This window comes from Callorhinus ursinus, unplaced genomic scaffold (genome assembly GCF_003265705.2).
Source record: "Callorhinus ursinus isolate GAN/ISIS: 27379988/994484 unplaced genomic scaffold, GSC_fseal_2.0 scaffold1, whole genome shotgun sequence".
Classification (NCBI taxonomy): Eukaryota; Metazoa; Chordata; class Mammalia; order Carnivora; family Otariidae; genus Callorhinus; species Callorhinus ursinus.
Window position 1 is genome coordinate 42269580 of NW_027397063.1, and position 15198 is coordinate 42284777.

Below are 15198 nucleotides of genomic sequence, written 5' to 3' on the forward strand. Positions count from 1 at the left end.
AAAAGACAGTAACAGATTCACGTTTATCATTCAAGTTGTCTGGTTTAAAAAATTTTCCAAAGATTTATTTTGATAAATGTGTTATTCAGTAAATAAGATAAATGTGCATATTTAATAGATGGATTCATTAATTTATAAATCGACTAGTGAGTAAACTAACAGTCTTTTTAACATCACTTGTTATATGGAGTGTTTACTATATATAAATAAGAATTATTTGTAATTCTTATTAGTAAAGCTGCATGTGCCAGGAATCCTTCTAGACTTTGAGGATATAACAGTGAAGGAAATAGAAAAAAATGGCCTTTGTGGAAGTTGTTTGTAAAGTGAGTGTCAGACTATGAATGATATAAATGAATAAAATAAGTAAAATATATAGTATATCAGATGGTGAGAAGTGCTATAGGGAGAACATAAATCAAGGAAGAAAGATAAGGAATGCAAGGACAAGTGAGTTTTCAGTTTTAAATTAGCATGAAAAACACCCACTGAGAAGGTGACAAATTAAGACTTGCGGGGGATGAGGCAAACAGCCATGTGATTATCTGCCAGAGAGCATTGGAGGGGAAAGAGCAGTACTTCCACATCCTTAAACTGCAAGTATGCCTAGTGTGTCCTAGGAACAAAAAGGAGGCCAGAGGGGCTGAAATGGAGTGAGTTGGAGGAGATTAGTAGAAGAAAGTCATGGAAAGAGAGAAAGCCATGGTTCTGATTGTACAGCATGAGCTATATCATCTTCATGGACACTGAAATCACCCAGAAAGGTATCCGTACTAATGGAGAAAGACAGTCAGCTAGGAGCCTAAAGATTTTAGTATTATCAGGAAGTGCTTAAGGATTGTTAGATACCTCACAAAAGAAGGTAGTGATCTGATAATATGATATTCATTTTCAGGCTCAGTAGTTGCGAAAAACAATGAAAAAAATCATCATTTGTACAAGTTGGATTGGACAGTCAAGTTTTCTTTAGAGGAAGAGTACAGGGGACCTTTCACAAAAGAGATAAATAATTGAGGGGATTTTAATGGTTTCTAAAGGCAGAGTAGAAAGTTTTAAGAGTTCAAGAGGAGTGAGAAATAGGACAGAAAAGACAATGTGGAAAGGACATTGGGTTCCAAGAGTAAGGAAAGGCCTGGGAATCTTGTATTTTCTTGTGATGATGAGAGATTGATCAAAAACAGAGGCAGGGAGCATAATAGTATTTGTGCTGATAATGCTTGTGAGGCTGTGAATGTTAGGAGAATATTGGGGTATTTCCAGAATACTATAGAGTTTCGAGCTCTTCCTGGATTTGCGCTAGGGGAGGCATGAAAGTCAGCAAAGGGGTGGCTTCTGGGCTACCAAATGACTCTTGCAGAGGTGAGTCAGACCCAGGAACAGAATCCCATGTCACAAAGCCATGCAGAAAGAAATGTCTTTTTGTCAAAAACTAGAAGACTGCCTTAATCATATTCAGAATAAAAATAATTTTTTAGAGAAAAATTATTATCTAAAAAAATTTAGAGAAATTCTGGAGATTTAAGTGCTACTATTCCCTTTCATTACAATGGCTACACACAGGTTAACAGTATTTTATTTTTTCCTTCATTTGAACAAACTTATTTTTAGGAAATCATTAAGTCATCCTGATACATGATAATAAACTATAACATCAAGGATTTTATGCAGGTATTATTATATTTGCATAATGGATTCTCTTTAAATTGGTTGCAGAAACATTTATTACCTAGAGCTTCTATAACAGCAAGGTATAATGTACCACACTGAAAACATTGATCCCCATCTGGTTTAAAGATTGCCAAATGGTATAATGATATGTGTGCTCTAAAAGATTTAGAAAGGATATTACATGGCTTGAAAGACACTTAGCTTTATGGGTTTTCAGCAGAAACATGATTGCTAGAACTCACTTATGGGGTCCTAATCTTAGTTTATATCTACTACTTGCTGAGAAATACATTTTTCTTAACCTTTATGCTTCAGAAGAAGTATCTACATGTTGCCCTAGAGGCCTTTAAGACCAGCGAGGGATTTTCCTGTCAGTAGTTTAAGAAAAGAAAGAACATACCAATGATGTGGCATGTTTTATTTCGTGGGCTTACTGTGTGATCCTAGGCAATGGAGTATATATTATTCTCAACGGAAAGTCATGTGAGTGGAAAATTTTAAACAGTCATTGACATGTAACTGGTAAAGCTACACAATAAATAAAGTGCTATAAGTAAGTACAGTTCATGCAAACACATGAGTCAGTAATTTGGTTACATATTAAAGCTTCATAAGAAGCTCCTTCCTCTGGTCTACTGAAACTAATTTTCTATTTAACCAGTGACTTAATCTCAAATAAGACACTGATTTTTTTTTAATTGGAAAAAATTAAACAGGAATTTGACCTTCATTTTTCTCATTTCACATTCTAAATTCTTCCTCTTCTTTCAAATCTCCCCTTAGAGGAATGGATGTCTTGTCATCTCGTCCTTCCTGCCCTTTCCCACACCTTTCCTCATCTTTGAATTGCAAACCTCTAGTATGCAGCTGTGTGTGAAATTTAGAGTATGGCTCCTCAGACTTCAAGAATCTCTTCTGCATGAGCAAAGGTCTAGTAGTAATTTTCATTTCCTGATGCATTATCAAAGCTGACTTTGCCAGAGGTCCATTATCTCACCTGCTTCCTTAACCAACTAGTCAAAGCTAGATTATTCTTCTCACTCTCCCATTTATGACTACATCTCCAAATTATTTTTCCAGAAAGGTAAGCCTAAAATCTTAGAATAATCTTTCACTCTTCATTCTCTGTTCTTCTACACTGTTATCAATTTAATTCAAGGTTATTAATTAATAATAAATTCCATATCACATGATTACCTTCCTACAATTACTGTGTTGCTTTAAGTTCTCATGAGTTTATGAGCACTTATTTTTTGTATAATTCCTTAACTAGTGGACCTAATCTCACACTCTTCAAGTTTCTCAGTCTTATACAACCTATCTACCTGTTTCCAGTTCTTCATAACTATACCTCTCATCTGCTTATTTTTTATTGTTTCTTTTCTATACCCTGCCTTACCCACTTTTTCCAGGCAGTGAGGACCTCCCATAATCTTACTTCATTTCATTTTCTTCTATCTCTACCTAAAAACACCCCTTTATTTATATTCAAAATTTAAATTGAATAAGACTACTCACACTTGACTTAGACGGCAAACAGTCTTTCCTATATATTCATCTTTGCCTTATTGACTTTTGAACTGGAATATCTTAAAAGCTTACACATGCTTTATTATAAAACCCAAATTAAAGATTACTTCCTAAACAGTCATTCCTGAATAACCTAGTTATATTTTTTCTCTCTCATTCACCTCTTCTTCTAGTGTTTATTATACTCTATGTTGTTAAGTAAGAGAAATACTACAATTTATCTCATATATTTTACAAGCAATATAATATTTCTTGTGGATATATAAATAATTTAAAAATATTACTTGTTTGCAAATACCGAAATATTTCTTCTTAATTTTTGGGAATTCTAATCAGAACTCTAATTATAAAATGCATACATAATAAAAACGGTATACTTTTCATTAAGCACACACTGAAAAAAGTGGTGAGTTCATCCTTTATCTTTTTGTACCCTGTTTTTATTTAATAGTAATTTAGGCAGCTGAATTATAAAATAATCCACATGGACTCAGACACTAAGTAACCCCACTATGTATGAACTATGAATTCCCCATTTAACTGAAGGAAAAAGCAAAATAAAACAAAACAAACAACAACAACAACAAAACCTTGGCAAAGAGGGCAAGGTACTTATTTCAATTATCTCTACGGTTTATTTTTTAAATTTAAAATTAGACTTGTTTACTGCTAATTTTATAATCATGGCAGTTATATAACAAAATTCTATGCTTTCACTATAAAAAGTAAAATGCTTTAAATTAGAGGGAGGGGCAGTAATACAAGTTTTACAAGTAAAACAAAATATAATTTATTTTCAAGGACAAAATTTAACTGAAGTAGAATTTAACTAATAACGGACAAATGACTCCAGTTAAATTTTGTTCTTCATTAACCCCTAAACCATTCTTTGCATTAGACTTTATTTTCTAAACATGTTTTTCACTTTCACTAGAAAGATCTTTCATGAGACCTCAGGTTACTTATTTAAAACAAAAAAAGAAATCTTGCAAAGTCCTTGCACACAAGGTACACTACGAATCTCAAGTGAAAAATATATTTTAAGTGAGAATATTATTAATTTCATTTACATTTTAATGGCAGCAATGAAGGTAGTATTTAGACATCTATTCAATCTCATTGAAGTGTATGATGAATGCATTTATTCAATTTCATGTATATTCCATGCAGCATTAGACCTTCAGGTATCCAAATTTCAATACAAAAGAGTAGCTTGCAGTAGACCAATGCTTTCAGAGAATGCTTTAAAAATCCAGATAAAATGTTTAAAAATAACTAAAAGTAACTCTAAAGATATTTGAAAATTGTCAAGTCAAAATAACATGAAGGAGAAAATAATTCATGAAGAAATGTAAACATATTAATATATAAGGGGATAGTCAATAACTGTTTTCTCTATTAGGCCACTGGACTAAAATTCTGAGTCCAGTGACTGAAGATGCTTTACAAGAGTAAAAGAGGTAGAGAAACCAGCAGAGATGGCAATGACTCTGGGGGGAAAAAAAAAAGTTTTCAGTTTCAGCTGTCCAATAAGAAAAGATAACTCTAGGTCAAAATGTCTAATGTACCCCTCTGCCCAGATATTTGTTAAACTGTGAAACTACACAAAGCATAAGGCCAAGAAGTCAATCAAAATGCCTACGAAAATCAGAGCAGGTATTTTGACAGTTTTGCAGTGCTGGGAAGATAGTGATTAAAAATAATGATTGGAGTCCAGGACCTACGTGTGGGTAACTGGCTGTCTGGCTTCATGAAACACCCTAAGGATCCAGATATAAACTATCCTATCAGGTTATGCTCTAATTAAATTGATTTAAGCAACCCACATTCCTTTTTTGCTATAAGAAAGTGTGAATTCTCTTTGTAGGAAGAGATCATCCATATACTTTATAATTTTTCAAATACAATGGCAAGTATTTAAGGAAAAATGACTAGGCACAGAAAAGGACAGAATATTAAAATAAAGAAAAAGAAAAGAGAAAAAGGAAACTGAACCGTATGTGATGGAGAAATATAATTAGTAGACTGTAGAGAAAAATATAGGGTAAAGAAAAGAATGAAAATTCCACCAGATTTTGGAATCCATATTAAATAATAAAATAGAAATATTAGGAGAAATAAAACAACTGGAAGTGAGAAAGAAATAGATAAATTTAACAGCATATTAGACTCACAGCATAAAAGAGGACTAATGAATTATAAATCAATAAAAAAATTCCTAACTGGAGATCAGAGATCAAATTTGATAAAACTTAGATTTAAACAACCCATATGATTAGTTAGGTCAGTCTTCCTCAGATAAATCTCTATAACACAAGGTCAACTGATTTGGAACTTTTTTTTAAAAGATTTATTTTATTTATTTTAGAGAAAGAGAGAGAGATGGAGCACGTTTGTGTGCACACACACAAGTCAGGGAAAGGGCAGAGAGAGAGGATCTTCAAGCAGACTCTGCACTGAGCCTTCAGGTCTATAATGGAGAGCAACTGAATTATCCAACAGCTTGAATGAACTTAAAAGCAGTTTGTTCCCCAAAGGTTCAGACTAGAAGTCAGCCCAGCCAATGTTTTGATTTCAGCTTTATTATATTGAAAGAGGACTCAGCTGTGCCTTAAACTGCCTCCCTTCTGACCTCAGGCTGTACTTTCTAACTGATTAAGGTCTTCTTTCTAGCTTTAACTTAGGCAAAAGACCCAGCAGGTAAACCATCCTATGATGGGGACAAAAACTACCCCTCAAGCAATAAGAACTGCCTTGATGCCAACAAGACCCTGAATAATTGGCCCCAAGACAATGTTCAACCTTGACCTTTACTGCCTACCTGCACACACCCACTGACCTTTTTCCACATTCTCCTTATATATATCTAGAAGCATTTTCAGCACTTTGGAGACAATCTTTTAGGTATTAGTCCACTGTCTTCCCTGTGCAGGCTTCACTGAAATAAATTCTTTTTCATCACCACTTGTTTCTCTTTGTTTTTGTCAGCTGTGAATGGCTGAATCTGTGTGGGACCGACCCCTGGAACCACGTGCTCTTGCACCCCTGGACACTGGTTACAATTTCCCAGGAAGAAAACCCCAATACTCTGTGCTGGACTTTTGGCCTACAGAATTGTGTGCTAATAATAGTTGTTGCATGAAGCCTCTAATATGGTAATTTGTTATGCAGCAAACAAAGCAAAACAAAAAACAAAAAGCCAACTAATACATAATTCAAAATATATATTTTAAATTTTTAGGAAAGTAGAAAAATGACTTTAATAGCTACAAAATACAGCAAGCATCAAACTTAATGTTGAGATAGTCAAAATTTCTCCCTATTAGATCAGAACCAGGAAAATCATTATCACTATTTTTATCCAACATTGTACTGGAGTTTCTAGCCACAGTGATAAGTACATGTAATAAAATTTCATTGCATAACAATGACAATGATATATGTGGAACATTCAGAAGATTCTATAGACAAACTATTAGAAAAAATACGTATTTTTTTCTGAAAAAACTTAACCTACAAAATTAAATTATTTTTGTATTAACCAGCAACAAACTCTGAAATAAAAAGACTATGTACACAAACCTAAAACATTCTTTTTTTTATTTTCTTAGAGAGACAGAAAGAGAGTGTGAGTAGGGCAGGGTAGTTTAGAGGGAGAGGAAGAGAAACTTAAGCAGATTCCATGCTGAACGTGGAACATGATGTGGAGCTTGATCTCATGACCCTGAGATCAAGAGGCAAGCAGAAATCAAGTCCAATGCTCAACCAACTGAGCCACCCGGGCACCCCAAACCTAAAACATTCTAATATCTAGAAATAAATTTAACAAAGAGATATAAATTTCTATTCTGAAAATCATTAAATATAATCAGGAGAAATTAAAGACAAGCCAAAAACTAGAAGGATATGCCATACTTGTGAAAAGGAACACTTCATATTCTAAAGCTGTGTTACATCCAAAATGACCTAAAAAAAGGCAAACAAATAATAATCCCAGCAAGTTTTGAAAAAGACAGACTCTAAAATTTCCATTCAAATGTAATGTTTATGAATAAGCAAGAACTCCTGAAGAATAATGAAGTAGAAAGACTTCCATTACCAGATATTGAGGCTTTTATAAAGCTATGTTAACATGGTCAATGTAAATGTGAGGATAAAGAAAAATATATTAGACAAATAGGTGAGAATGGTTTCCAGAAATAGACCTAAATGTATATTGCTAATGGATTTATGATATGAATAGCATGATAGCGTTATAAGGAAAAGATGATCAGGGCCCCTGGGTAGCTCAGTTGGGTAAGTGTCCGACTATTGATTTCAACTCAGGTCATGATCTCAGGGTTGTGCGTTCAAGCCCCGAGTTGGGCTCCATGCTGGGTATGGAGCCTACTTAAAAAAAAAAAAAAAAAAAAGATGATCTTTCAATAAATACCACTGAGTTAACTGGTTGTGTGGGACAACTATTCCTCCTTACCTCATATGATATACAAAAATCAATTTTAATTGAATTATAGAAATACAAAACACAAAAAAAGATACATTAACGAGACAAAAATGCCATAAAATGGTAAGTTAGTGAGACAAAAATGCCATAAAATGGTAAATTGCACTACATTAGAATTAAGAATTATACCATTGAGAGCCAAAAGTTTAGCCATAAATTAATATTAAATATATTTTATGACTTGACAAAGGCTTATATTTAGAATACATAGAGAAATTTTGCAATTAAGAAAATCTCTATGAAATAGATAATATGGGCAAATTATTTTAATTTATACATTATAAAAATGCAAAAATGATCAATAAATTCATGAGAATATGTTCAATATCATTAGTCATCAGGAGAATGTGATTTGAAATTACAATGCAACTGTACATCCAAAAGAATGACTAAAATAAAATATAGACAATACCAAATGTCAGCAAATACATGGCACATTTTTAAATTTTTTATACTTTTATAATATGAATATTTTGAAGAGAAATTTATTTAATAAAATATACCAGAAAGTATGGCCTAGGATGTGAAAAACCAACACAAAATACAAGTAAGAGGATCTGCTAGAACTGACAGTTAACTGTATCTAAAATACAGTTTAAACTTTGAGAATTACAGTATTTATAAAATAAAGGTGAGAGAGCAATTTCTGGGGTGATGGAAATCTTTTGTACTTTGATAGTGATATAGGTTAAATGAGTATAATTTATTAAAAACTCATTATTTGAGTATAATTTAGTAAATACTCATCAAATTATCTACTTTAAGATTTATGCATTTTCTATATGCAGATTGTATTTTAAAAATAACTGTAAACCAATGTTGAACTCCAGTTACTAGGTCCACTTTTCTCAGTGCTATTAGTTAGCAATTCTGAATCTACTAAAATAATATTTTAAACTTGAATCAGTGAATGAATGTATTGATGATCTGAGAGCCAGGTCTCTCACTTTGGGAAACTGAGTCAAAAAAATTGAAAGGGAGAAGACTGGAGTGCAACTCGCGTTTTTTGGTTGTTTGTTTTGTTTTGTTTATATATTAGGAGGAAGGAAGGGAAAGAGAAGGAGAGGGGAGAGACTGAATCTCCAAATACAAACAATAAGAATAGCTACAGTATCTACCTTCTTTAGCTCTGCCCAGAGAGTACCCTGAAGCAATAATGCTACAATTCCAAAGACCACTTTTGGAACTCCGATCTTACTATCAAATCTCATTTCTCATTCAAAGAAACCAATGCCTATTAGATCCAATACTGAAGCAGGGAAAGTACAAGATGATCCTGGAATATCTGAATCTTATTGTGCCTAAAAGTGCTCAAAGAATAATAGGGCCATATCAAAAGGACAGAGTTGCTGTCATGAAGGGTCTCTCACAGGTGCAATCTGGAATAATTTGAATATCAAAATAAAGATAATAATGGATTACAATGCACTGAATAACATAGGGCATTATGAATTCATATTAGTGTTAATAAAGAAAAAAATAAATGTGGTAGAAAAGCCCTTCTATACATTTATTTTTATTTATTTATTTATTTTAAGATTTATTTTATTTATTTGAGAGAGAGAGAGGGAGTGCTTGTGTGTATGCATGCACGGGGGGTGGGGGGTGGGAGGAGAAACAGAAAGAGAAGGAGACAAGCCGACTACCCACTGAGCCTCAGTAGGGAGCCCAAGACAGGGCTTGATCCTGGGAGCCTGAGATCATGACCTGAGCCAAAACTGAGAGTTGAATGCTCGACCGACTGAGCCACCCAGGCATCCCAGCCCTTCCTTACATTTAAATGACAACTTAAAAGTATAGATGAAATGATAGAGTTAGAAATCATCTGTTGATAGTAAAATTAATAATTTGATCAAGGAAAGGATATTTGCATAAGCCCAAAGAATTTCACCCCAAAACACTTATCAGTTTCAAGAGGAAAAGAGCAAATTTACAGTGGGGAAAACCAAGGGACATTATCTTAAGGAAGCTATTATACTTGACATCAAAGACACTAAGCATTATAAAATAGCATGTCTGTGGTATTCCTCCCTAAAGTGCATAACTTGAATCAAATGCTGAGGAACCATCCTACAAACATAAAATGGAGAACATTCTACTCCTCAAAACTGTCCAGGTCAAGCGAGATTTAAAAAAAAAAAAAAAAAAAGGCTGAGAAAATCTTCCAAATTAAAAGTATTATAGAGATATAACAATTAAACACAATGAATAATCCTCTATTGCATCTTGGACCACGGAAATAATAAAACCTAAAGAACATTATTGAACAACTGACAAAATTTAGATATGAACTGTGGATAATATTTAATCAATATTAAATTTTTGACTTTAATAATTATACTGTGGTTTTCTAAAAGAATGCCCTTGTCCTTGCTTTTATTTTATTTATTTATTTTATTTTTTCCCTTGTCCTTGTTTTTAAGGAAACACACTATGGTACTTAGGGGTAAGAAGCATGTACTCTCCAATGTAAGATTTATTTTCATGCCTGATTGTGTCCATCTCTTTGTGATTATCCTTTAAGAATCATCTGAATTTCCTGGATTAAATCCTGAGGCCCTATAAAAACCATCTTCTTACAAACCCTTGAGATACTGGTCAGAACTGTATATTTGATCTGTTGCACAAATGATCCTATCCTTTAATGAAGTCCTATTGAATTGGATCTAAAACAATTTCAACACTGGTTAGCTCCTGTGCATTCTGACCCTAAATCTGCAAAGAAAATATGTACATACAAACTCACCTTGAAATTGCTATTTGGAGGCAGTTCATACTGAGCTTATATTTATGTGTTTATATCCATGTACTTGACATATTATTTATGTTAGCATATGCCATCTGAATGCTGTATTGACTACACACGGAGATTTAAAATAGTATATAGCCATTTAAAAAACAACCCATCTGGGTAAGAGAAGGCAATTACCATTATTGTCTGTGAATTATGTAAGTTAAATCCCACATATAAATATAGTCTCAAGAGAAAGTGATAGATTGCCTCTTTGTTAAATTAAGGAAGTTCAAAGGGTGCCATTTTGTTAAAAAAAAAAATGCCCTTTTTTTTTTTTTTTTTTAAAGATTTATTTATTTATTTATTTATTTGAGAGAGAGAATGAGAGATAGAGAGCACTAGAGGGAAGAGGGTCAGAGGGAGAAGCAGATTCCCTGCCGAGCAGGGAGCCTGATGTGGGACTCAATCCCGGGACTCCAGGATCATGACCTGAGCCGAAGGCAGTCGCTTAACCAACTGAGCCACCCAGGCGCCCTGCCCTGTTGTTTCTATGCAGACTCCACTACTCATATATGAAATCAGACTCAAGTATACAATTGGGCAGAACTTATCTGGATTCATAGCTCTGCTTTATATCTAAAGATTTTCTTTTGATGAATGTCGTGCTGTCATTAAGCTCATTGGTGGCATGTGAAGTTAGAGTGAAAAGCATTAAAACAGTCACAAATCAATGACTAAAGCACTTTATCTTTTTATTGGCACAATCAGAACATTGAACACATTGCTAGGAAATGAAGATGATTGTGATATTTTTGCATATTTTTTTTCTTTTAGCTACTATGAAACAATAACGTGATCATTGGATCAGTATGGGTGGAATAGTATAACAACATTGTGTCCCATATACTAACCTATCTGGGTATAGCTATAACCATTGAAATGAAGACTCTGAATATAACCTTTAAAGACAATGCACATTGTCTTATCTACATTATTACCATAAACAAATAAGAACAATAGCCATTTGCTACTTATTATATTTAACACTTGAATCTATACGTTTCAGGAACACTGAAAAATGTATTCAATTATTTGATGACTTTCAATTTCATCTGACTCATCTGATCAACAGAAGCAGGATACATACTTGTCTTCCAACACTCAGCACACATATGATAGGATGTCATGGTGTGTTTGCTTCAGTAGAGACTCCATTTGGTGAGACAGAGACTGAATTAGTGATGTTCCTCAACATATTTCTAGAACCTACCATAGCATGGTACCTAATACATAGGATTTACCTAATATTTCTTAATAATGTTTTCAAAAAATAGATTACAAAAGAAATGAAGAAGAAAAATTAAATTATCAGAGCTGGTCAAAGATGGAAGACACTGCTCTGAGAGTCACTACACTCTAGTGGAAAATACTTAAGCACAGATACAACAAATGATGGAAAAGAGAAACATGGAGTTAATTGGGGTTTGACCTAGCATCAGTTTTTTTCAACTATTTTTAGTCTCCGAGCCAGTGGTGTAATTGAAATCTCATGAGGAATTTTTATTTGTAAATTTTGTTTTATTTTGCTGCTTTTTAAAAATTTTGGTACCTAATAGGAACGTTTCAAACTAGCTAAAAAAGGGGGACTTGTGAGATGTGTTGGCTCATGTATGTAAAACAAGGATGAGTTCAACCTTTGTCAATGGAGTTACAGTAAAGTTATCAGTACTTGGTGTCTCAATCATAGAGCTTTCTAAAATTTAACTGCTTTTGAATTATTATCAGTATATCAGTCATCATTTCACTGACTCAAGCTTCTTGATTGTGAGGTGTTTGTGCGACCATTATTAATTGGCCAGCTTCAACTGTTTCCACTATATGTCAAGCTTCATATGGTAACTAATTAAACATTAACCTAGGTAGGTCTATAATGTGATCCCCATTTTACAAGTGTAGAACAAGCATACCAAAGAGTTAATTTATCACAGGCCACAAGGAGATTAAAATGAGTGTCTAAACTCATATTTGTATACCTTCTGGTGTCAGTGTTTACAATCTGATTAACTGAATTAAAAAATGGAGAAAACTCCTTTAGGTTCTTGACTCAACACAGTAAATATGTGCATACCTTCTTTCTAAATGGAAAGACATCTAAACAAAAAGATTTTTATTTCTTTGTCAATTCACTTGCACATTTTTAAAACCTACTTAGGAACTAATTCCTTTCAAAAGTAGTCTTTTCTTTTGAGTCATATGTTCTTGCTTCTATGCCATACACATTTCTTTGAGTATAATGCTTGATAGAAACCAGAAACAAAAAGCAAACAATTGTCTTCCTTAGAGTTGAAATTTGAAGGAATTCAAGTAAATTAGCTTGTCATTACTACTTTTTCTTGGAAACATGGTTGATTCAATGTGCACTACAGGAATTTCCTGTCCTAAAGAATGCATTTTTGAATTTAATACCATTTTTACTTTCCTCCTTTTTGTCATCTGATCACTCCAAATATTTTTGACAGGTATCAAATAGGCAAATAGCTGTTTCCACCAAAACCAACCAACCAAATACATACAAATACTTCAGACACTGACCACATAGGCACCTAGCAAATTGTTCAAAGATAAGCTCCAAATGATTTGTAAAGCAGAAAAATAACTGAAAAGGAAGCAGTAGGAAATAGACTTTCTAAATTGTTGTAGGAAGGGACATACCTGTCTATCTCATTTATTTATTTACTTAGTCCTGAAACTGTGTTGGAGTTCTGACCTTAGAATTATCTTTAGTTGTTTTCTCTAGAATAATATTACCAGCTTGTTCCAGAAGAGATCTCTGTGCAAATCAACTGATAGGGAATAAAGAAGCTTCAGAAACACCCAGAGACGAAGTATCTATCCACTCTGTTTATGTCTCTGCATTTTCTCTAGGTTTGAGAAATGTTATGGCTTAGCTCCCTCCTCCAAACCTCATGGTCATTATAATCATGGATAGTGTTATTAAAAATTGGTAATATTCATAAAATTTTTTGATCATACATACTTTTCTTAAAGTTTTATATTCATCATCTCATTTAAAATTTACAATCTAGTCTGTGACCTAAGTACTTTTATTTTATCCACTTGACATTATCCACCTAATTAAAGAATCAATATATACCACATGTTAGAACATTTACACAGGGGAAGAGAAGATCTCTCAATTCTTTCTTAAAATGAAGATGCCAAATGTTATGTGATTTGGTCATTGATTTTTGCTTTAGTCTTTCAAAAGTTTGGTAATTTGTATTATAGACAAATGACCTGTAACCTGAAGGGGAGTGTTGCTATTCTCACAATGTCTGAGAGCTGTTCAAAATTTGAATATGGGGCGCCTGGGTGGCTCAGATGGTTAAATGTCTGCCTTCGACTCAGGTCATGATCCCAGGGTCCTGGGATCGAGTCCCGCATCGGGCTCCCTGCTCCTTGGGAGCCTGCTTCTCCCTTTGCTTCTCTCTCTCTCTCTCTCTCTCTCTCATGAATAAATAAATAAAATCTTTAAAAAAATTTTGAATATGAGTTAGAAATAAAAGTATCATAAATAAATAAATAAACAAATAAATCTTATATAAAGAGTAAGAACATATGAGTAAAAGGGTTTAGCTAGGGCTTCAAATAAATATTTAAATATTTAAATATTGAATATTTAAATATTGAATATATAAAATTTGAGGAGGAAACAATTTAAGCTATGTGGGCTTTGTCAGAATTGCAAATGAATATATAAAATAAATTCTCAAAATAACTCATACATTTACCCTAACCTTCTAGCTAACATTGCAAAAAAGTCTTGTGGTTCTTCTAGCCAACACTGCCAACAAGTTTTGTGGTTCTTTTCCATCATTTCTCCTTGAAACACAAAAATCATATCACCCTGTCTCTTGATATTGTGTTACGTGCTTTACTATACTATGCCTTTGATGGTGGTTAGTCATTTCTTAGCTGTTTGCTAGATAAATATATGCATGTGATGTTGGGGATTTTAGTGAGGTAGTGATTTTTTGGAAAGGGGGACTAGTTCTGAAACACAACCAATATTATCTAATTGTATAATCTCCAATCTGTCCATGAGAATAGTGGTTAACTGTATAAAATAAACCTAAAAGTCAAGTTAAAAAATATAGCTTTATTTTATAGATTTTGATTTTTTTTATTCTCTAAGATGCAAAGATTACATACTATCATTTGTTAAGTAGGAGCTTATGGGCTTAAAACCTGAGAAAATATCCTATTCCATATTCTCAAAATCTATTATTGGCAAATATTTTATTTTGCTATTTTATTTTATTTCATTTACTTGAGTATAGTTGACACACAATATTACATTAGTTTTAGAGGTCAATAATTGTTTAAGACTAGCATTTTTATATCCCTTATAGTTTGGGATTTAAATAATGGAAATTCCACTAGAAGGCATAGAGATGGGGAAGGGGACTGTTCCTTCCAAAGGTGAGAAAGTTTAAGTATAAATGAAGAGAAGGAAAAACAGTAGCTATGGGTAAAGGAATTAATAAATATGTCATGTAATGAGGAAATTTACTACATTAACACTTTAAAAGAGGCTCAGAATAGGAGATGATATTGTCTCTTACTTAGCTCAATTATACCAGATGCCTGAAAGAATGAAGCCATGTATTGCTAAGACCACTCCTGCTTTTGGAATCTGACCAGATCAAATAGAAGCCTGAAAATTTGGGTGGGCTCACCCTAGGAAAAATTTTCATAAAAT